A 24,754-nucleotide genomic window follows, 5' to 3' on the forward strand; every position below is an offset into this window, starting at 1 on the left:
AGACTTGAGTTTCATTTAAGCAGTGGTACTACCTGGTCATGCAATGTCGTGTGCCTTTCACAACCTAATTGCTTCTCCCATAGAGTTATCTTATTAAAAATCAACTACACACACCAGTTACTGTGAAGACTTTGGACTTGACCAAAAAAAAAAGAACAGTGAGTGCTACAGTTTAGCCTTTTACCAAACTTATCCCCTGGTCAGTCACTTAAAATGGAATTGACTGACTTCTCTTTGCAGCTTTGAAAACCTTTTGAGCTGACCTGGGCTGCCTGGGGCAGGGATGAGATGCCCTGCATTGCCACTTGTCTCTGGTCAAAGCTAGTGGAGCTGATTTCTCTGCCTGCAGCCTGACCCACAGCTTTCAACAGCTCAGCAAAATAAAAATTGGCATTTGATGTTTGCATCCTGCAGATAATTATAATTCTCCTGGTGGTTATGTGTTGGGCGTGGGAACCTGCCCTGGCCCTGGGCTGTGCAGGGGGGTGGCTGAGGGGTGGTGAGGGATGCTCGTGCTGCTCGGGGCTTTGCCAGGACACCAGATAGGAGGGTGTGAGCGCAGCGGTGATTGAGGTTGGACATCATTCATTACCCCATCAAGGACTCAGCACGTCAGTCAGTGAAAAGGCGTGTGTATTGAGCTGACAGCTCTGGATTGTTTCTTCACCAATTACCACGCCAAAGCCTTGATAGTGTAATGAAATATGCCTCCTACCTATCGCTTCATCTTTGTCAGGCTGACTGGCTGTTCGTAGTTTGTTATGACTGCAAGAACTTTAGCGGTGTCAGAAAAATAAGCAAGCTTGTCTCCGATGTAAAGGGATACGAGCCTCAAAGACAGGATGGGTGCTGCTAAAGGAAGATGCCTCAGTCCAGATGAAAATGGGGGTGGGGGAGAAAAAACCACAAAACTCATTGACCAGCTGAGGCCTCAGCTGCCATGTGGGACCCAGTGGGGGATGAGAAATGTAAAACTTTTTTTTGGATAAACGTCTTAGTAAATTAGTAAATATACTTACTTTACTTTTTAAATATATTTTTAAAATATTTTATTACTAAATACAAATACGTAGTAAAGTATTCAGCATTTCTTATAATTTATTTATTGTGGTCTAACGTAGTCTAAACTTTCAGTCTCCCTTTTACGTACACATTCTCTGATAGCCCTTACTTCATTATTTAGGCAGCCTGGATTCTCCCTTACAAAGCTCCCTCCTCCCCAGTCACTGAAGGTTACCAGATTGCTTGTGTCTGTGCCAGGAGCTCTCTCCTGCAGGCACCAGGCAGGATTCTCACCTCCTTTGCCCTCTTAGTGAGGAGCTGAGGGTTTACAGTGAAAGGAATTGGGCAGCTGGGACTTGAGTACTCCAGCAAAGCACTCAAGTACATGCTGAAGTGATGCTTGAGTGTGAGTTGAAGTCCAGGAGCTTTTCCAAATAAGAAAGTGAAGTGGAGTGGTGGCCCTGCAGGTAGGGTGGGGAATGAGGCACCCTGCTCGCAGTATGAGGTGGTGGATGGAAACCCTGCTCCTGCTGGGACCTTGGAGTCCCAGTGCTCCCAGTCCTGCAGCAGCGGCTGAATCCGTGTGGGTGAAATGCAGGGGGTTCACTGGGTGGAGGTGCACGTGGAACACCAAGTATTTCCCATGTTAAACTTAATTATGAAGCTGGATAAATCTCAGCAGGGACAACAGCAGCTGAAGAATGTGTCTGCACACTTTGAAGTCTGAGCAATCCATCTGAGTTGGTGCCACATGAGCCATCCCTCCTGTGCGTAACATCGGTAAGGCAGGGCTGCATCGGGCAGTGGGGAGTACAGCAGACATCTTGCTTGTTTTCACCACTACTTTCCCTAATGAAAGAAAACCGTGGTTAGTTCAATACAGAGTATTAAAACATTCCTTTATTTTTATTTTTTGAAAAGCTAAGTAACTAAGAGGAACACACATACTCCAAACCTCCTCATTTTGCCCTCGGTTGCAAAACTCTTGTTTTTTAACTATTCGGTGTTTTTAACGTTCAACCCAAAGAAAAAAACTTGGGAATATTAGGCCTCTTAATGCATGCTTCAAAGAAAACAGTTCTGAATGGTATGTAATAAATCAATCATTACTTAATAACCATAATGTTTTCCTTTTAAGTCAGGAGCTCTTGAGTAAGATGAGGATTTTAAAAAAATATATAAAAATTGACAGCTCTCAGGTCATTTAATGTAAATTGTGTTTTATTGATCAGATTTGAAAGCTTTTAATATTAGCTTCATGCAATGACATCAATTGAGGATGCTGTTGTCACTTTGGAAGCAGTAGTTGAAATGCAAGCCCTGTCTGTGGCAGAAGCTCGATCTCTGCAGAAGGGACTTGGCTGAGGACATCTCAGGTCCCACTGACAGTACTCAGCTAAAAATTTCTGCCTGACGTTTTGCAAACCTTAAACAACTTAGCTGCTTTCGAGAGCTTTGTGTGTCTAGTCCCCTCCTGATAAAGCCATGTTTACTCACTCTTGTATTTACTTTCTAACAACTTTCCAATATCATATTTACACAGCCGATGCTCTTCTGTCGGCAGGTATTTTAAAAGAGCAGTTCGTTAAAGCATCTTTCACAAGGATACAGGCATTGCAATGCTGCACGAGAGCATTGCTGTACAGCAAGGCTTCTCCTGAATGCAATAAGAGTGGTTTGCTTACCAAATTTTGTGCTAGGGACATCTAAATGAAGAGGGACAAGAAACTTGCAGCTGTGGATCCTGTGTAGATCCTTTTCCAAATCCAGCTTTGGGTGAAAACCTGTTGGAGAGCAGGTTGTAGAAAGTACAGCCTGTTCCCTGCAGCTTTGCTGTCCTCCAGCTTGTCTGTCCTTCCTTTCTTAAAATTCCTGTTAAAACCTATTTGCTTTCTCACTCCGAAGGCAGTTGCCGATGTATCTCTAATTGTTACTTGTCTCCGCTTAACCAGACCTGAACCACTCCTTTTTTGTGCTGCACTTTGCATTTGCTGCGGGTCTGAGATGGCAAATGGGGCTGGCCATGGCCATGGTGAGTGAAGCCCCAGCCCTGCTGAAATCCATGGCTCGCCTATCCAGGGGCTTCAGATTGTGTCAAAGCTGGGGCTGGTATCATTTTCCACAGTGGTGCTTCTCCTGTTGGCTGCTCTTCCAGCCAGTGCATCACAGAGGAAAGTTTTAGCAGGGCTCTTGCAGGCAACTCCATCTCATGTTACTCTTTGTCGCTATTAGTTATTATTGGAAGTGGTTTCCAATGAAGTAAAGTACTTATGTATACACAAGAGTAGGCCTGCATCAGTATTTCTTTGTTTTTAATTCTGTGTGTCTGGTCATGAAGTTGCCTGACCCTCTGGAGTTTTTCTAGCCTCTCTCTGTTTATTATTTATGTGCTTTTCTAGCTCGTTAATTCATTAAGCATCAGTGGTGATTAAATTCTTTGATCCTCTTGAAAATTAACTGGTTATACCCATCTCTTTACCAGTTCTTGAGCTGTGGCAGTACTTAATCTCCCTCTCCTGGATACTTCAGGTCATCCACAAACCCTTGCCAGGACCTTTCCAAAGACCATACAATTCGTAGGTGAGTTTCCCTTATTATTTTGCAGACCAACTTGCAGAGAGATGCAGTTTTCCTCTACAAAACATATTGCTCACTGTGACGTGCATAACTTTCAACTATTTCTTAAAATAATCAACTTTTTCTACAATGAAAAAAGTCACAGCTGGTTTATAATTCCACACCTCTCTTCTGCCAGAAATGCCTGTGTATCCCCAGTGCCAAATCCAAGATTTGACTATTTTCATTGAAAAGAGTACTCGATTCCTAACTACATTCCCAAGTGTTTTTTTTAGTGTGATCCCTTACTATGGGAGGTAAACTGCATCACTGCAATATCCTTGGCTCCTAAAACCAAATAGTACAGACAGAGTTTATCACTAAACTTCAGTCCCTTGGAGATGGAGCCTCTGTCCCTGGTCCGAGCCTTTCCAAAAGCTGGCTGTGAGTTGCTAAGAGACAGCTCGTCACTGCGGCAGGGCAGTAATCAGCTGCAGGCAGGTAATTAAAGTCACTACTGCTTTATTATTAACTCTTCATAGATTTAAAAAAACAAAAACCAGAAGAACTTTTTCTCGGCATACCCTCAAGCAAATAGCACAACACTTCTGGTCCACCTACATCCATTAGGTGCTGTCTGTGATTTTTTTGCTTCCTTTGGAGACTTGGCTTCCAGGGGCTCTTTCAAGTGCTCTCGCCATGACCTAACCCTCCTCTGCTGCATAATTCCTACCGAGACAACACGGTTTCCCCGCTGTGTTCTCCACGCTCCCGGGTTTCAGCAAGGCAAATAAATCAGGCTGTCTCCCATCACCAGGCAGCCTTGTTTGCTCAATTTTGCCGTTCCATTTCTTTATTGAATAAGCATGTATTTATGTATTTTGTGTCCTTTTTCTGCCTGCCCATTTTTATTGAACTTCTTTATTGGCCATACTGGTGGGCATTTCTGACGGGGGTTTGGATCTCAAAATGGTATTTCTTTAGACCAGCTGTCACTTCTGTCCTGACTTTTTCCCAGGAGATTCCTGTGCATCACTTGTGTGTTTAGCTCTGCCTGATCGAAGTGCCCCTCACCTTCTCCACAGCTTTTAGTTTTAATACCTTTGTACATGAAATCTTGCTGTTCCTCCTTTCCCCTCCTTCTTCTCTTGAGCTAAGGTGACCCTCTTCTTAATTTTTTTTTTTTTCTTCTCCAGTAATAGAGAAGCAGTCTCCAGCTGCAGACCTGTGGGTTTCTTTTAACATCAGTGTGCTGTAGGAGTGCTGCTCCCAGGGCAGCCCAGAGCCTTCCCAGAGCAAGTGTTTGGTGGCAGGTGGGTGAGTGATGCGCACGTGCTACCCAAGTGATGGGGACTGGATTTTGGCTGCTGTTATCCCCACCCAATGAGTCCAAACTTAAGGAAAGGAGAGGAGGGGTTTTCTGCTGATTTACCAGTTTGGGGCCCTGTGCTTTTTTTTTTTTTTTTTTTTTTTTCACCCTACAAGCTCCTCATTCCTCTCTGTAGGGGACTGTGGAGCTTTGGGGGATGTAGGAAAGCAGACAAGCTTTTCCCTCATGGCTCCTGTCGCTGACTTCCAGCTAAATCTGATGTAGGGAGATGCTGCATTTTTCAGGGCTGGAAGTTGCTGTCTGATGCAGGAGTGTTGGGACAGGAATGAGGTTTCTTGTCTTACATGGCTAAACTGAGGGCTGTTATTTAGAGCTGTTATTTAGAGCCCTTCACCTCCACCCAAAGCACCTGTGGAGGCTTTATTCCTTAGCCCCTCAGAGGAATCACAAATGACAGAAAGAGCAGAAGATGTAATGACCCTTGAGGTAGGAGAAATTATTTACCAAACCATAGATAAGACAACTGTTATCTCCTCTATTGTGTTTCAGGGAACCAATCTATTGCAGATGTTGCCATAGCCATTCTGTTTAATTTAAAATTGTCCTGCATTCCTTATGTCTCAAATTCTTTCCTGTGAAACAAAATCCTTTCATAACCTAAATGCATCACAGGAGATGAGAAGGGCTGGTTTGTGGATGTATGTGGCCATTCCAATGGAGCTTTATGTAATTGTTTTTTAAATAGAAATCCTTGCTGTATTTTTTTTTTTTTTGGGTCTGGTTCATCCTGGTTTTGTCGGCTGCCATATGTTTTCTGACATATGCTCCCTGTCTAGCAATAAAAAGCTACCAAGACTAAGAAGCCTTCATTAATTTGTAACAGACAGAGTAAGAGCTCCTCTGATTTTACTGACTTTGAGAACTCAGTAGCAGATATAATATAATGCAGGGATTATAAAGGAGTTTTTACTGTTGGTTTCCTGGAATAATTTTCTTTGTGCATGGGTCTGAAGGGTAAGGATTAACAAAACTATTAGTAAGCACAGGCAATAGATGAGTCTGTTTACCTATAGCTTTTAGTCTCTCTCTTAGAAAGGCCAGTGACACTGGTGCGAAAAGACCTGCTGTTGTTTTAAATTTGACGTAGACTCTATTTCCAAAGAGCTGATACATTTTTTACTTTTTATTTTTTATTATTTTCCCACTGAAATAAGGCAAGGTTCCTAGTTTCACTTATATACAAGGAAAACATTTTGTATTTGCAAACAGCACAAGGTTGGTCATGTTTTTTAGATGTTCATTCAGAGGCAGGGCAGAGTAGTGAGTCAGGTATATGTGCCAGTGTGAGATTTATTCGCCACTTACCAATCGCTTTATGAACACTAATTTTTGTATTCCTTCTTCTGGGACAAGGTTTTGGAGGCACTTAAAGGATGCCAAAGCTTGCAGCTGGAGATAGCTCTGGGGATTGATTTCACCCACAGCATTGTAGGTCTTATGGGGAGAGCCATGTTACGAGCAGAGCAGCCATTTACCCACTGATCCTGAATTGTGCTTCCTGTGACCTGGTGGTGCTGCAGAAATTAGGGTGTTTTCTGTGAAATGATACAGCGCAGTGGTTGTTGGCCACACGCTAATGGAGTGGCAATCAAAGCTGTCAATGAAAATGATCTACATGCAGTGGCTTGATTATCTATGTCCTGGGATACCAAATCCTGTGCTAAAGGATTTTTCAAGTTTTAATCAGTCTGCATTAACTGTGATGCTCTTGCAGTTGATCATGGAAAGAAAGCAACCGTTGATTGTACTAAAAGCATTAAGTGACCTCTGCTAATTAAAAGACAATGTCAATGCAGCTGAGCTGAGTGCCTGGGTCTTTAGCCTTTTAGATAAACATTAAATGAAAATCAAAGAGTTTGGAGGAAATAAATGTGGTAAAGGTAAGAGACTTGTTTGTGGAAGTAGCAGGTCATATTTCAGTACAGATTATGAAGTCCATTAATGATACTTAATATACCATACAGCAAGTAATTTGTCGAAAAAGACCAAGCTTCCTCCCCAGCTGCAAGATGTCTTTCCTTACTTTACCTTGACTGGGGCATTTTGCTCAGGAAAGCTTATGATGTAGTGAATCCAGTGTCTCTGTGTTGTCCATAAATAAACTAAGTGCATTTCCTCGCAAACGTGTGTCACCTTTTAAATGACCCAGACGTTCGGTGTTAAGTTCTGTGTTCAGTAATAATGTAGTCAGTGTCTACAAATGCGGTCTTACTTGCCTTTTTGCATTAATCTCAGTGTCTGGGAGAAAAAACAAAACAGGTGGAATGACCGTGTACAAGCACATCCCTTATTCCCTGGAGACTGTAGGTAGCAAACAGGCTCTCCTGTTTTCTACACATATATTTATACACATATATATATGTATATATATATATATCACAGAATCACAGAATCACAGAATTTGCTAGGTTGGAAGAGACCTCAAGGTCATCGAGTCCAACCTCCAACCTAACGCTAACAGCCCTCCACTAAACCATATCCCTAAGCTCTACATCTAAACGTCTTTTGAAGACTTCCAAGGATGGTGACTCCACCACTTCCCTGGGCAGCCTGTTCCAGTGCCTCACAACCCTTTCAGTGAAGAAGTTCTTCCTAACATCTAGCCTAAAACTCCCCTGGCTCAACTTAAACCCATTCCCCCTCGTCCTGTCACCAGGAACGTGGGAGAACAGGCCAACCCCCACCTCGCTACAGCCTCCCTTGAGGTACCTAAAAAGAGCGATAAGGTCACCCCTGAGCCTCCTCTTCTCCAGGCTGAACAAGCCCAGCTCCCTCAGCCGCTCCTCGTAGGACTTGTTCTCCAGGCCCCTCACCAGCTTCGTCGCCCTTCTCTGCACCCGCTCAAGCACCTCGATGTCCTTCTTGTAGCGAGGGGCCCAAAACTGAACACAGTACTCGAGGTGCGGCCTCACCAGAGCTGAGTACAGGGGGACGATCACCTCCCTAGCCCTGCTGGTCACGCTGTTCCTAATACAAGCCAGGATGCCGTTGGCCTTCTTGGCCACCTGAGCACACTGCTGGCTCATATTCAGCCGACTGTCCACCATCACTCCCAGGTCCTTCTCTGCCTGGCAGCTTTCCAACCATTCCTCTCCCAGCCTGTAGCTCTGCTTGGGGTTATTGCGCCCCAGGTGCAGGACCCGGCACTTGGCCTTGTTAAACTTCATGCAGTTGACCTCAGCCCATCGGTGCAGCCTATCCAGAGCCTCCTGCAGAGCTTTCCTACCCTCAAGCAGATCGACACACGCACCTAACTTGGTGTCATCTGCGAACTTACTGAGGGTGCACTCGATGCCCTCGTCCAGATCATCGATGAAGATATTAAAGAGGACCGGCCCCAGCACCGAGCCCTGGGGGACGCCACTAGTGACTGGCCTCCAACTGGACTTGGCTCCATTCACCACGACTCTTTGGGCCCGGCTATCCAGCCAGTTTCTAACCCAACGAAGCGTGCGCCAGTCCAAGCCAAGAGCAGCCAGTTTCTTGAGGAGAATGCTGTGGGAGACGGTGTCAAAAGCCTTGCTGAAGTCAAGGTAGACCACATCCACAGCCTTTCCCTCATCCACCCAGCGCGTCACTCTGTCATAGAAGGAGATCAGGTTCGTCAGGCATGACCTGCCTTTCATAAAGCCATGCTGACTGGGCCTGATCGCCTGCTTCCCCTTCAAGTGCTGCATGATGACTCTCAGGAGGATCTGCTCCATGAGCTTTCCTGGCACTGAGGTCAAACTGACAGGCCTGTAGTTTCCTGGGTCTGCCCTCCGGCCCTTCTTGTAGATGGGCGTCACGTTTGCTAGCCGCCAGTCGATTGGGACCTCCCCCGATAGCCAGGACTGTTGATAAATGATGGACAGTGGCTTGGCCAGCTCCTCTGCCAGTTCCCTCAGTACCCTTGGGTGGATCCCATCCGGCCCCATCGACTTGTGCACATCTAAGTGCCGTAGTAGGTCACCAACCAGTTCGTCATGGATAATGAGGGCCACATCCTGCTCCCCATCCCCTTCCACCAGCTCAGGGTACTGGGTATCCAGAGAACATCCGGTATTGCCGCTAAAGACTGAGGCAAAGAAGGCATTGAGCACCTCCGCCTTTTCCTCATCTCTTGTAACTAAGTTTCCCCCCGCATCCAGTAAAGGATGGAGATTCTCCTTAGTCCTCCTTTTTGTGTTGATGTATTTATAGAAACGTTTTTTGTTATCTTTAACGGCAGTAGCCAGATTGAGCTCCAGATGAGCTTTGGCCTTCCTAATTATATAAATTATATAAAATATATAAAATATATAAAATTATATAAATTATATAAATTATATAAAATTATATAAATTATATAAAATATATACACACACGTGTGTGTATACATATTTCTATATATATGTAGAAATCAGAAGAGCATATATATATGTATATATATTTTTTATATATATTTATATATATAGGATGAAGCTCCTTTGGAAAGAGAAGCAATGGCATGACATTCTGCATGAAATTGACTGAAGCTACTTCCTACCCTTGTCCTCCAAGGAGTCATGGTGGCCAGAGAGCTAGTGGAGGAGATGCTGAAGGAGCCACAGGGAGTACAGTTTAGTTTGTGTGGTTTGTGCCTTGTTCTTTGAATCCTTCCTCTGCAACAAGAAGCAGAAGGAAGGTTGATTGAACTATGTTTTTGCATGTGGAAGAAGTTAAATCACAAGTGGGAATATTGAGAGGAACACAGTGGTTCAGACTGGTGTTTCAGCATGATACTGGCTCAGTGCATAAAGAGGAGCTTCACAGAGAGGAGAAGGGGAGGCGCCTGCTTCTCTTCAGATTAAAAGAAATGTTCCCGAAACCAAAGGTAATCTCTTCCCAGGCAGTTTGTAACCGAGCTTCACGGCTGCCAACCTGTGTTTGATCACATTCAGCGTCTCCAGCTGAGGGGCTGGGGGTGTGCAAGCATCCAGCCATGGCCTCAGTCTCCATCAGAGGCCCTATCCAAGGTGTAGTGCGGGGCAGGAGATGCTTGAGCTCTTCTTCTGCCACCACAGTGAAAGATCCAGGGTGAAATGGGCTGGGTTTTGGCAGTGCTGCTAATCTCTTGGCCAGGAAATGAGTGCTGGGATGAGGTCATGAGCTGCAGGCCCAGCTGGGGCCTCTGCGCATCATTTCAGACTGGGGTATCCTGTCAGTCAGAGAGGGTGACAAGGTGAGGGAGAGGTTTTGCTAACAGAAAACAGGGATTTTTTTCTGTGTCAAACGTCTTACAAAAAAACATTGCTCATCAGGAAACCTAAAAGGGAGGTTTTGATGCAAATATCCACTTTACAGAAGGCTCTTTCCCCCCAGCCTTCTTGGCAGTGAGAGGTTACATCCACATACGTGACGCCCCAGGAACTACCTTGTAACTTTGGAAACAAGGTGCTTTGTCAATTCTGGGCACTGCATTTTGTGGAGTCAGCCTCCTTCCAGCCACGGCTGCTGGGCAGAGCTCTGGTCTCAGCAGTGGCTGATGACTTATTTCTCTCTGGTGTTTTACAACGGGCTCTTATTTTCAGTGTTTTTAAGGGAGAGATGTGCACCTGAAGATATTTTAAAGCTATTTCTTTAAAAGGCTATAAAAATAAAATAAATACTTGGCATAGAGATTCTTGGAGTGCATGATGAATATTTTAATAGTTAAAAATCTAGCCAGAGAGAAATTAAATGATTTAATGCTCTAAATAAATCTCTTTGTGGGTTTTAATGTGCAAGAATGGACAACAATGGTTGTAAAACCATTCCACAAATACTTAGATCTATGCCATAGTATACTTTGTATATGTTATATCCGTAGCCAGTAATGGTCTGTTATGTCTTTTCAGATGCTGAGGGAAGGTATTAAAACAATTTTTCTCCTCCAGCACTTTGCATAATAACCTTTAGGTTTTGAGCGGAGAGTTTAGACCTTTGGTCATGGTTGCAGAAATTTATCCTCAGCACCTTTGGTCTCAGGCTGTGAGTCTCAGTAACTCAGAGCTCTTGTATCCTGTGTTTGGAAGTAGGAACTAGAGAGGGGAAAGTTTTGGGGAGGCCAGAAGGGGAAGGAGGATCTGGGAGGGGATTGTTGCATACAGAGCAGCTCAGGCAGCACAAGCTGTGGAGATCTCTGTTCTCACGTGACTGCTAAATATCTCAGGACTGTGATAACTTTCAGACTAAAATGGATAGCAATTGGTTGTGTCACAGCTTAACATTTCCATGACTTTCTCCTTCCCCAACCCCCCATAACTGGAAAAAGATGTAATATCAGCTACGACCTGGAGATCGAATGTTGCTTGAGGTGTTGTGCTGATTGAACAGTGAAACAGATAAGAAAGCCTCTGATACATTTGGTAAATTAAAAAAAAAGTTAGTCTATGTGACGTATGTCTGAGTTCCATTTCCATAAAATAGTATCTTTTACATCAGCAAGAGTCCTTTACTATTAGACCCTGCAGTAAGGCAGCCTTTCTGGCAAGTCTTTCTGCTAATCGAATTGTCTATATTTTCTTGCTTGCTCTTATAGTAATTCCTGTTGCTAAATGTAGTGAATGCAGTTGATGGTGCCAGTGTAAATTATTAAAATTATATAGAGTAATAAAAATGTATTGTGTATAAAAAGATAAAAGCTCAAGTTGCACTGCCTTGCTCTGCAAGTTACTTTGGGAAATTATCTAGTATTTAAATTTTATACAAGCTGTACATCAAATACTGTTGTTTGTTTGTCTTCGTGTGTTTTCCAAAACATGTTTGAATGTTTAAATTCGTAGACTTTCAGTTTCTTTGAAGAAAATGGGGGGACATCTGCTAATTTTTTTTTTTTGATAATTTTTGGAAAGCATCTTGAGTTGGGCACTCAGAAAGTACCCAAAATTATAACTTGTTTCTGAAAATGTATGTGGGATGTTCATAGCAAGGGGCACTGAAGAGACTTAACTGTATAAACTCCACTCTATTAATTCATCACATTACTGCACAATGTTTTTTTTCTTTTTATTAAAACAGTAAAGCTTTTTGAGAATCAATGAAATAAACTAAGCCTTTGGCACCCTCTGGCCCCTCAGCCTCATAGGAATCAAACAAACTGTTCGGGTTTTCCCCTTCTCGTAGCAGGCACTCAGGGAGCAGATATAGGAAGTGTCATGAAAGTTGGAGAGAAACACAAAACAGCACAGATGTAAGGTTGGTCTTATAAGGAAAAAAAAAAAAAAAAAAAGGAGCAGAGTGCATAATCTCAGCCCTTGCTAGAGAAGATGTGGTGAAATGTTGACTCTAATTGCCATGGGACATAGATTAGCAGATGGTCCCATGGATAGTCTGCTCTCCATGTCTATAAATAGCATAAGCTAATTTATGCAAGATCTTTCTTTTCTTTTATAGCCATCTCCCAACATGTTGCTGTCTTTCTGGCAAGGAAGTGCCCGGCACTGGAGCTAGAATACAGGTCTTGTGTAAAGCCCTGGCATCATGCGATTACATTACAGCAAAAAAACATCTGATCAAGTGACTCGTGATTGAAAAGACAGCCAGTGACAGCCCGATCTGAATGCACCTTCATTTCAAAAATAACTATCGGGTATCTGCAAGTCAGCTGGAATAATAGCAGTGGGAAGCGGGGAAGGCAGCACGGCTCCGAGCAGGGTCAGGGAGCCTTCATGCCGTTTCCAATCTCGGGCTGTCCGAGTGCTGTTTGCTTTGCAGATCTCATCTGCCTTCACTTTCCAGCTCCCTGCTGGAAGAGGCAAGTGGTTCTGTGAGAGCTGGTGGGAACCTCGCGTCTCTGTCTGCCTGCACCAGGGCTAAACAAAAGCGCTGCTGGGTGAGTGGCTGAAATGCTTTGGGCTGGTTGTAGGTACGGATCCTGCCCCCTGCAAAGGGACCTGCCAGGCAGCCCGGCTGTGATGCTCCATCGCACATCAGCAAATAGTGAAGCTCCCGCTGCTGTCAACAGCAGTGAGCTCAGGGCCCTGGTTTCTTTGTTTCCCAGGCTTCACCTCCAAGATGCGTGGACCCTGGGTGCTGCAGCTGCCTGTCAGCCTCCTCTTATCTCGGGAGCACGTTGCCATCCCTGCCAGCTTTCCTCAGCCTCCCATTCAGCTCCTCTCTGTCAACAGCTCCTGCAATGGAAGCCTCGCTTTTTGGTTCATTTTTTTGGCCTCTGTCATTCAGGATGCCTCATGTCAGTAGGCTTGGCTACAAGTGTTACCTAGCATGCAGGTACCAGATCCCCACTGATATTTATGCCTTTTTTTTGGGGTGCCTTTTGTGCCTCATCCAAAGAACTCTGAGAAAAGCCTCCTTCTGAGCAAGTGCAGCCATCGCTGTGCAGTGGTTAGGGTTGTAAATCAGCTGAGTCAGAGCAGTCTGTCTGTCCAGCTCTGCGTGCTATTACATCAAATTAAAGAAGTAAAATTAAATAAGGAATAAGCAAAGGATTTGCTAAGCTGCCATGCAAGTACAGGGAGTTGGGGTTTTTATTTTGTATTTTTTTATTCTTAGCACTTTCTTTTCCCAACATTAGCACAATAACCCATAGTCCCTGAGGAAGGCTGAGCCACCCTTTTGCTGACTCCCTGGACAGGGAAACAAAAACATAACAGGGAACCTGCAGCGCAAGTGACTTGATGCCATCTCAAGCCTGATGCCAATCAAAACCAGCCACCAGAAACATGCGTTGGAAGATCAAGGTCCAGATTCTGCTCCACGCTAAATCTAAACCCTCTTTGGGTCAGTTGGGATATTCTGGATTTGCCTACACATAATTTAGAGCAGATTTTGGCCCCTGCTCATGAGCATTATGCCTTTCCCTACAGGAAGCAAGATTGCTTCTGACCTTACTTAAACTAAGCAGCTTTAATCATCGTGTATGGAAACACCAAGACTGGGCTGGGGGCTGGGGGCACAGCCATGAGAATCCTATAATCTTTGGTTAAGTTGTAATGAAATTGTCCAGGATGAGAAGGAAACAGATGGATTCTGATTAATTTCTCACAAGTGTAGACCTCAGCATCCGATGTAACATATGTGGTGAACAAATGTCACTCATGCCTCCAAAGTGCAGAAAATATCACTATTGTCAGGATATATTCATTGGCATATTGGCTGCTGAACTCCCAAGGGTATAAGGATGCTGTGCATTACATTTAGTGCTGAATTAAATATTCAGAGGCAGAGATACCTAACCTGTCCCTGTATGCCTCACTGGTTATCACAGTTGAACTTAATGAATTGAAAGAGGGAGGGGAAGGAAGATCTTCCCTCTCCTTTGTAAAGCGTTATTTACTGGGGAAGAAATATCAAGATGGCTTGCTATTTCTGCTTTACAGCGTTCACTTGGCTGGCAATAGAGCCTGAGTTAGGGAAAATAATGCAGCTTTGAGCTGTAAATGAGCAACTACACTACTTTGATCTCGTACTGATAGAAATCAGAGCCCGGCTCTGTGTTTGTGGAGCCGCTCTGGTTTTTGTCACTTCTATAATCTATTTCATGTAATTGCATATTTAAAAGAAATGAAGTTCATTTATTGATTGCCACTGCATTGTTTAAGGCAGGTAAACATAAGAGGCCAGAGCTACTTGCTCTTGTCTCTGTGTAGGCTTAGGAAGTCAAAGGAGCTCTGCATGCAAGTAAAGTGAGGCCCCATCTGCGCTGAGGAAAGATATTCATTACAGCTGACTTGTCCTGTTAGAATTACTGCCCCAGACTGTTTCTCGAAAAAGGATGTCACTAAGATATCTATTAGAGTATTTCATCGCCACACTTGGGCACCGAATATGGAGCAGGGGGGCTCCTGCGTAGCCCAGGCTTTGCCCCTGGAAACAGCTCCCCCCTTTCCATCCATCCCCCTGCAAAATCAAGGAACATGTACGTTGATGTCTTCCCTTCTAAAAATGAATTCCTCATTAGAAAAATGGGGAAAAATAGGTACTTTGCTCTCTGTTTCGCCATATGTTAAAATTATATCCATCTTAATTTGTACATTTCCCTCTTCCCCTTTGGCAAACACTGCTCTGGCTCACATTACAGGCTGGTTGGTCTTAATGATCTCCTTTGTAACAAGTGCATACACATCTTTGGGGAGAGCCGAAACACCTCAAAAGGAGCTTTATTTCTGATTGAGGAAAATGCAGCTGGGAGGGCTGGGGAGTTAGCGACAGCCACATTTGCTGCTGTCACAAAGTGGCTAAAGCACACTCGCTCTTTCTCATGTGGTGTTTTGCTCTAAATTGAAGATGCAGCAAATCTCAGTAATAGCTGGGGCTTTGCTAAACAGCACCCATCTGCTGAAGTCGTAACCTTCATTTTAATTAAGACCTCTGGTTTTGGAAAACTTGACCTGAGATTCTCATTTCCCTTTTTTTTGGTCATTTAATGTTTCGACCTATGCTGGCTTACAGTCTCCTGATGGCTGGTGAAGCCCAGCAGTGTTTTGTTTGACTCCTGTGCTCATTAGGGACAAGGAGTAGTGTCTCTGCTTAAATTTTTAAAAATTCTAATCAGTCAGACTGATGCTTCAGGAAGCCACTGCCCAGTGCTGGTTTTGCTGAAATTCCTGCCCTGTGTTGTTTCCAACAGGTTTTGTCTGTTTTTGCCTTAATGATGTGCCAGGAGGGGTGGAACAACTTGTGTGTCTGCAAACTTTGTAAGCAATACTGCTATCCTTTCTTGGCTGGGGACTTCTTTTCACTTCTGCTGTTTTATTTATTTATTTTTTCTCCATGGTTCCTGACCACGTGCCACTTGGAGTTTCCTCTATGAAGCTGCCACCAGTGCCAACGGGACTGTTTTATTGTAGCTTATTGCATCAACACTGCACAAAGCAACACGAATCCTCTGTTGGTCTACAAAATCACCAAACAAGGTCAGACTGGCTCTTTTTCTTTATTTTATCATGTGGCACAGGCACTTCCTTGCAGTGCAGGGACTCTGTGACCTGTAAGAGAGGTGATGTTGTGAAGCTACAGCAGAATTTTTGGACCCAGCTTGTGTTGTATGAAAACCTGAGAGGCTCGTGGTGCCATCCCAGCTAAACGCATGGTGTGCTGAATAAACTTACCTGCTGCACTGCATGGCAGAGCTTTTTGTGAATAACCAGGAGGGCCTGAAGCCACAAAAAGAGGTGAAGCCAAGGAGAGAGATGGGAGATGAGTTTACGGAGAAGCTAAAATGGTGGGTGTGGAGATTTTAATTAATTAATTGCAAAGCTAGAGAGAAAAGGAATATATAAGCAATACAGAAATAGCTCGTGCCTAAAAATAGTCCCAGAAATCAGTTTAACTGAGAATATGCTCAGCCAAGTGAAGCCATTTCCAAGGTGCAGGGTGATGAGAACGGGACCCGAGCGTGCCTTGCCTTTGTCTCTTCAGCTGGAGCACGGCACGTGAGAGTCCCAGTTGCTGCTTCCTGCGTACAGCGAACCGGTAGAGATATTAAATTGGGGCATAATGATGAATGAAACCGTGGGACGTGTCTTGATTATCCCAGGTTTCTAATGTATAATTGAATTATTTTGGTAAGTATATTTCAAGCCCTTTGATTTCTGGCCTCTGTTTTTAATTACTCAGCCCCCTCTTGCCCTTGTGCATTATTATGCTATTCATTAGCATTCCGTGAGACTACAGAAGTTTGACTTCTGAATAAAGTAGCGTACAAAAGAGAAGGGATGCTTTTTATCTTACCACTTAATAATTTAAATGGAACTCTTTTCTTTAATCAATGTTTAATAGTACAATAGCTGTTTATTTAAACTGCACATTGCCTAATTTTGCAAACAAAAAAGAGGGGAAGGATAAACACGTTTAGAAATAATGAGCTTTGTAACTATTGTAATCTTCAAAAGATTTAAAATATCTACAGCACTTAGAATGTCAGTTCCTCTCAACGAGACAGTAACACGGGCCTGGATGTATCTGTATCATTTATGCAGCGTTAAGTAGTACAAGCCTATTTTTTATTTGCGGGAAGCAGAAAACCTTGCTAATTGCAAAACTGAAAGCTACTCAGCAGCGTTAATATTGTTGGCATGACCGCCAGCTGTGATGACTAGGATGTGTGACAGAGGGAGAGATAATTTGATCACAGGCCTGGGGACTCGGAGCTCCTGTGGCCTGCTCCCTCCCAGCACACCTATGAAGGAAAATATGGGGAGAAGCATAGTGGGGTAGAAATCCGGTGGGGATGCTCTGCATGTGTAATGCTTGTGCTAAGTCCCCAGCAGAGTGGGGTTTGGATGAGGCTTGGTCACTCTGGGCTGGAAACCAGGAGCCTGAGCCATGGCAAGGTCAGGGGGACCCGCAGAACCCGACATAAAAGAGATGGGCTAAAGCACTCGTCCCTCTGCTCGGTGTCCTCATCTGTAAAACAGGAATTGATCAGGGATATCTTGAGGATTTAGAGATATCTAGAGACCGCTTTGGAGGCATTAAAAGTAGTGAGCATAATATCTGCATTTCAAAGTACTCTTTGGACATCACTTAATTCATTTTGACAGCAGCCCCACACAAGAAACGTGGCCGTCTCCATTGTCTGGGTGGGATAACTGAGACCAAGGGACTGGCCCGAGATGAGGGCAGGTAAGGAGGGGAACGTGAGCACAGGATAGCACCAGGACAGGGGCACAGTGTCCCCAGAAGCTCAGCAGTTTGGTTGTAAAAGCACCCGTGCTGGCAAACTGCTCTACCCACACACACCGGGGGCGTTAATCCTACGTAATCCCTGTCTGATGTCCTGGCCAGGCTGTTTTCAACAAATTATTCCCCAGGCAGCAAGACCAGACCTTTTTTTTCCTGCTGATTTGTGTCTCCTGTCCCTTAAATCTTCCCCTTTGCTGCCAGCACATCCAGTTCTCTCTCTCTCTTTTTTTTTTTTTTTATTTTCCTTTTTTATTTTTCTTTCCCCTTTTATCTCCCCAGATACACATCTCACAACCCTTTGTGCAAGCTCGGAGCTCCTTCCCATCTCTGCCTTTTTTCTTCCCCTTTTCTTGGCTTCGCAGAGGTCTGGAGTAAAGACTGGAGGGGAGTGACTGTGTCAGGAGCAAGAGGGTGGTAAGGACTGCGTGGAGAAAAGTAATCTGATGCTGTGGGCTTGTTCCCTCCTATTGGGACTGTTTTGTAACTCCTGTTGACTAAGAGCTTAGCTGGGTTATTCTAACGTGAGATGCAGGAGAGCTAAGACTTTTTTTTTTTTTCCCCTTACTTTCTTTCACGCCAAACAGATTTATCCAAGATAAGAGAGCCTGAGAGCCTGCTACTGACTTATTAATTTGCAGTGAGCTGTGGTGTTAAAAGCTACTGAGATTTTTTTACTGTTTTTCACATGCATGCCTAAAAAAGTTGCACACGGCCAACTTGGAAGCTGAATGTGCAATTCCAAATCCGTAGCCGATAGCGATCTCATGCTAAAAGCAGCCTGCCCTGCTCCGCGCAGCACATTGCCAGTGGTTCCTCCAATTTAAGGGCTGCTTGTCCTAGGTGGTGGCGGCGATTTGTATCGCAACAGCACTTAGGGAGCGTGGCCACGGTTGCATTCAGCTCTGCAGCCGCTTGTTGCGAGGCAGTGCCCTCCCTCGTATTTAAGCACCTGGCTCCCGCTGAAGCGTGTATTTGGACAGCACCGCTGGAGCTGGCACCGGGGCTCCAGGAGGAGCGGAGGGCTCGCAGTGAGTTGGGGAAGGCTGCACGGAAAGTGCTGCCAGAGCCGGACTGCCTTTCTGGGGGGCTGCTGCAACGCACTGCCCCCGGCTTCGCTCTCAGCCCAACCTCATCTTGCACTTTTTCCATTGCAAGCACATTTCCGAGCGCGCTCATTTATTGATAGCGAGCGGGACCGTGGCGCACGGTGACACGAGCGGGGGGAGGCTGCGGCCCGGCCCCTCTGCCCCCTGCTCAAGTTGCAGCCGTCTCCAAAAGATGCTGAGAACTCCTGCTGCGAGCTGAAGCGACGTCTCCTTCCCCATCCCTCGGCTGAGCAGAGCCCAGCGCCGGAGCTGGAACAAGGTCAGGGCTCGGCGAGGATCCGCCGAGTGGTGGGGGGACCAGGGCAGCAGGGGAAAAGCGGAGGGGGAGAGAGAAGCCGGGGCAGCGCCACCCGGCTCTGGAGAGAAGGGAGGGGAAGGGAAGGCACCGAGGAGCCGGTGCGGAGCCGGTGCGGAGCTGGTGCGGAGCATCCTCCCCGCAGCCCGGGAGGGGAGGCGGCCGCGCTGCCCCGCTGGATGCGGCCCCCCCGGGTAAGCGGCGCCGGGGGCAGAGCGGGGAGGGGATGGGGGGGGTGGTGGTGGTGGCTTGGGGGGCGGCAGAGCTCGGCCCCCGGGGAACTTGGTGGCCGCAGCCGCTCCCCCGGCTGCCTGGGGCTGGCTGGGTGCCGCCGCTGTCGGCCGAGCCCGGGCGGCTGGGCAGGAGCCGGCTCCGGCACCGCGATGGGGGGAGCCGGGCTGCACCGCTCCCAGGGCTCGGGGGGTGCTCCAGTGCCCGTTTGTACCCGCGTCCGGTAATTAGTCCGGTCCGGTAATTAATTCGCTGCCGTAGTTACTCCAGCGAGTCGGGGCATTCGGATGGCGTGAGCAGCCGGACAGGCTCTCTTGCAGATATCACTCTTTTTCACCCCCCCTCTCTTTATAAATGTTTTTAATTTCAGCTCCCAATTTTACAGCTTCTGCAATACTTCCATTTCCCACATCAGGTAGTTTCTCACTGCTGGCACTTTTACCTTTCTGAGTGGGAGATGCTGAAGATTTACTTTCTTTAAAATAGAACAGTAACAATGCCCACTTCCTTCAGTGAGACGTGCGTTATTTCCTGACCCCACCAACTTCACTTGGACAATAGGAGCTGGAAATAATCATTTAAGGGATGCTACTTTCCCCCTTTCAACAAGTTGCATTATTCCCTGCTCCAGTAATTTCCTCTAAGGCTCCCGTTTGTCATCGTTATGTAGATGGTGTGTGAGACGTGCGATGTTCAACCTGCAGTCACTGGGGATTAATGCACGGGCATGACATCATCGGCAGCCAATGAGGTGGTGGGTTTGGACCCAAACTGACCCAAACTGTCTTCAAACTGACGTGGTGGTCCTGTCCTGCTCCAGTGGAACAGCACAAGTTTGGCCAACGGGGCTGGTTTCCGAGCATGGGCTCCTTGTGCTGCCCCCTCTGGGATAGGCAGGGCTCGTTAAACAGCCCCGTGCGTAGGGTTAGTCTGGTGGGTCAGAGATTTTGTTTCTTGGCGGTGGACATATCAGTTTGCTGATATCGATGGATATGGTGTGACTGAGCTGGCTGTTGGCAGGATATAACCAGCCAAAGAGTTCTCAGCCTTCGTGGCAGGAAGGCTGCCTGAGCAATGTGCACAGCAGCTTTACCTGTGCTAAACGCCTCCCTTTCCTCACCGCTTAGAGCTGCTCACCTGGAGGTAGGCACAGACTTGGTGTTGGAGGAGTTGTAGGGAAACCGTGCAGGCAGGTGGGTGCTGCTGCAGCTCCCCAGACAGGACAGCATGTATCCCCTGCCTGCTGGTCCTGCTGTGCTGTTGCCTCCACCCCAGGACCTCGGTGCCTCTGTGCCACCAAGGTCCAGCAGCTCTGAAGCCTTCAGCCTCTGTCCCTGCCAAGTTGCTGTAGGGCTACTTAAAAACTCAGCTGCCTTGGGTAGCTTTTGCAGGATCACAGCAGATGTTATTAAGCTCGGCCTGCCTCCCGAAATGGGCATTTCTGCTTCCTTAACCTTCATCGTTTCACAGCAGATTTGTTCAAGTCCCCGCAGGTCAGCGGGGGGCTTCAGTGCAGACTGCCCGAGACCCTTTGTGTCAGGATCACCAAGATTTGCACACAAATCACATCTACCAGTTTAAATGTCTTCTTCAGGTTCTCTGGACTTCTTACTGCTGAACATAAATTTGTGGTCCGGAGTTCATTGCTAAAGTCTCTTAATATTTTCGTTGATAGTTTATAAGCAGGTGAGCTCCCCTACCAGTGCCTTGGCACCGAGAGCCATTTATATCGAGGGAACCACGCAGGATATTAGCAGTACGGCCGGCATGCCTCAGAGGTGTGTGCAGTCCTTACGCCTTCAATACCAATAAAACGTGACAGGATACATCTAATGAATTACCTTTAAATTAGAAAGCAGTAAACAAGCCATTATTGGATTAGGGGAATATTAAAATTAGAAAAATGTTAGTGTCTTTTGATATCCCGTGGCACATTTTTACTGGCTAGGAAATGACATGGGTTACTGCAGAGAGAGAGGGTCTCTAGAGAACTGTAATGATTTTCATCTCTGTGAAATAGATTTTTTTTTTTTCCTTAATGCTATTACTTACCGTCTTATGTTTAGATGATGCTGTAGCAGATTTCTTTTTTTTTTTTTCCTTCTACTTTCACACTAATGTTTGCTATTGTTTTTCTGAGTGACTTAGTGCTTGTGGAAGGTGTAGATTTGATGTACTCTGATAGCTAAAAGCTCCTAATTACACAAGAAAAACACATGCAAAACAATACAAGAGGCTTACTGATAGATTTCAGTCCAATACTGAAGAGCTTTTCTGCCTTGCCAGGGTCCAGAGATGATAGCCTGGGTTCATGCCCACATATTCCATGGCATCCTTGCTTGGCTACCTAGATGGCTGCCCCAGCTCTGGGATATGATTTAAATTGCATGAAAAGATTCCCAGTGGCTTCACTGGGATTTCCATCTATTCCTAAAAACCAGATTAAATCCACCAGCTCTCCCAGTCTTATGTCTCGCCATGCAAGCGCTCCCTGGAATTGCCTCCCAGATGTGACTACTCTGGATTAGATCTGAATTGGCAACTGGCTGGAGGTACTTGTGCAGAGCAGCTCTTGATCTCCCCATGCCAATCTTTTATTAATCCGGGGCCAACACCTGCTGTCCGTTCTCAGGCAAGATGCCCAACCAAGGACTGGGCTTTGAATGAAAAGGGCAAAATCTGGCCAGCACTGCTCAAGTGGTAGAAAAAAATGTATATTTAAGAGGTAAATACTAAAATATTTTGTGGAAAGTGGTTAATTATATCAGGTTCCTCTAGAATAAAACTTCTTGTGAAATCTTGAAATTACTGTGCTCCTGCAATACCAGGTAACTCTGGCCAATGGAAAATCAAGCCCTTAATCTAGAACTAAGCTCAAGCTTTAGATCTACAAACTACAAGTACTACTAGTGGTTTTGTTTCAAATGTCAATCTTCAATAACACTCTAAGACAAGTTTTTTTAACTTCTTATAAATATGAATATGGAGCAGCAAGGTGCCTTTGAGAGCTAAGCCTCATTCCATTGTCCTGAGGAAAGTCTTGAGGATTCTGCTCTGTCCTGGATTTTGGAAGAGTATTCAGAATAAAGAGCTCTTTGGTATGTATGCTCATCATCCAACATGCTGTATTTTCCTTGTCTCACTCTCACAGTTTATGGCCCTGGAACTTCTTGCCCCCTCTCAAGGTCTACTAGGAGAACTTCCTCAGCATCTCTTTTTCCCTTTTAAAAATTTGATAACCGTCATGCAAGCTGTTGTTTTGAAGCCAGTGCCAGCCTGGTAGATCAGAAGATCACAGCACACTTTCACCTGAGGTTAGGCAGTGCAACGTGAGCTGCTTTGCAGTGGCAAAGCGTCCTGAATGCTTGCAAGCTATGGGGATTTCTACTGGGCTATGTCACTGAATCCAGACTTTGCTTTTCTAAAAAGGCTTATATGGAGGAACAAAGGGCTGGAGATTTCAACAGTTTTGGTTTATGTTAATTTATTTGCATTGATTATTTTGGAAGGGCTGTAAGCTGAAAGGCTGACTTCCTCAGAGTCAGTACAACTGCTCCAGAGTGAAGCTCAAATGAAGGAAAGTAGTATCAGGTATCTCTGTGCCTCAAAAGGTGACCCGTTGTTTTTATTGCCCTTCTGTTGTGTTTCAATTTCAGTTACACTTTACAGAGAACATCTGTGGAATAAAAACTCTGGTGGGGTCAGGCCTTTCTCCTTGGAGGATATTTCCCCTTGCGCAGCATCAGTTTTTCTCCCTCCCTCCTTTAAAATAACAAGTCAGGTACCATGAGGAGAAAGGATTTAGTGGCAGCACTTTTAGCCTCAGTGTTACATGGTGGTGAAATTCCGATTAAAGAGCTCAGTCCCCAGCCCTTGATGCAGAGCTCTTGCCCCTTTCTGCTCTCCAACCTGCCACTTGCAGCATGCCTGAGCTGTGCATTATGTCCTACAAAACTGGAAGGGTTATGGTATAGCTGGGGCCAGCCTGGCTTGTTGTTTCTGGACTGACCTCATAAAAGGAGAGAGCAGGACACTGATGCTTTAGCCCTTAAAGGATTTGTAGGCTTTTGTCCAGTCTGCAAGAAACTGCTAACTAAACCAGAAGCATTTCAGGAGTGCCTGGACATGGATAAACCAGTTCACACAACTTGTTTTAGCTTTTTAACACACATTGCAAATCTCAGGTTCACATTTGCATAATTCAGGTTATTACTTGATGTGTTTGCATTCCCTATTCTATGTGCCAAATTCGCATTTGGCATCAGTTTCAGAGTGTTAATCTGAGTGTAAAGGGGAAAAGGAGAAAGCTCAGTTGTTGTAGGCAGCATCAAATAGTGATTTTTCTTTTCAACAAAATTAGATTAATTTCTTTTTTTCCTGAGTCATTTCAGGTATTCAGTGAAAAATTTGGAAATTCTCTTAATTGATAGGGTACCTCGTCTTTCACAAGTGCATCTCCTGGATTTATTTATATTGAGTTTTAATAAAGCTTTCTGTGTACATTCTGAGCCTGTGTAATTAAGGACTGCACTTTGATGTCATTTGCTGTGTCACCCAGACTCCAGTTGGGGAGACCAGGGTATTTTATGTTGTCATCTGCAAGCGGGCGCATCCCTGCACAAGTGAATCTGTTTGAAGGACCAGGCTGTGGCTGCTTTAGTCTAGAGAGCATAGTTACCCTCGGCTTTCTCGGCTGCTTCCATTATTCAATGAGAATTATGTGTGTTTATGATAGTCTGATCAGCAAATAGAAGTGCATTGCAGATACAGATATATTGTGAAGTACAGCGGTTTACATTAATAGGAAGGATTTATCTTGTTGCAGTATTGAATTTATGATGCTAAGCTGTGATATTTTCCTGTTTCAGAAATGTTATATTGCAGTGAGCTGATATCAGGGTGATAAAATAAATGTTTCTTTTTTAATTTAAGCCACTGTAACATGCTAATAATGTCGGAGACAGGAAGAGAAATGTCTTACTTCAGAGATGAATATAATACATTGATATTGTAATTTCTCAACAAAATTCATTTAACTTAGACTCCTAAATGAAACTTTTTATTTTGTTTAAATGATAAAACAGATGTGGTTGAGGTCTTTGACAGAAGCATGCTTTTGGACACTAGTTGTGGGGTTGATATGTTCTACTTAAATCAGTTTTTGGGTCTACTTCTTCCCTATGATTTTAAAAGAGAAATAGAGAAGCTGTAGTGGCTGGTGATGGTCCCTTCACTGGGCATCCAGGCAGCCTGTGAGCTTGACTCCTTGCCTGCTTCCTTCCATTTTCCTGGCAAATGCTTGACAGATATGAATATCAGGAAGGTAGGAGGAGTCATCTTTGTTGTCATCTCTTCTTCTGGATGTTGCGAGGGACCTTGTCAATGCCAGGGCTGTATTCAGGACACCCAGTTGTCCTGTTCCTACAACATGGGATAGAGTGTGGAGGAAACCTGTGGCAGGCTTCCACTGACACCTGCACACTGTGTATATCAGGTCCTGGGGGGAACTGGCCAAGCCCCGTATTACTCAGAGATGCTCCCTGGTTT

At 45.2% G+C, this 24,754-nt stretch overlaps 1 protein-coding gene across 2 annotated transcripts in view; it reads left to right on the plus strand.

Moving 5' to 3' along the window:
• The first annotated feature begins 15,251 nt into the window (after window positions 1–15,251).
• TAFA4 (TAFA chemokine like family member 4) overlaps window positions 15,252–24,754 on the plus strand; it is a 77,634-nt gene continuing 68,131 nt past the window's right edge. Inside the window, exon 1 of one of the 2 annotated variants that reach the window (XM_084531553.1) lies at window positions 15,252–15,804. The gene's annotated coding sequence lies outside the window, so the exon portion shown is untranslated. Of the gene's footprint in view, window positions 15,805–18,240; window positions 18,941–24,754 lie in introns of those variants that run through there. The other variant, XM_084531551.1, reaches the window with a different exon arrangement.

Source organism: Aythya ferina, assembly GCF_964211825.1.
Source record: "Aythya ferina genome assembly, chromosome: 10".
NCBI classification, from domain to species: domain Eukaryota; kingdom Metazoa; phylum Chordata; class Aves; order Anseriformes; family Anatidae; genus Aythya; species Aythya ferina.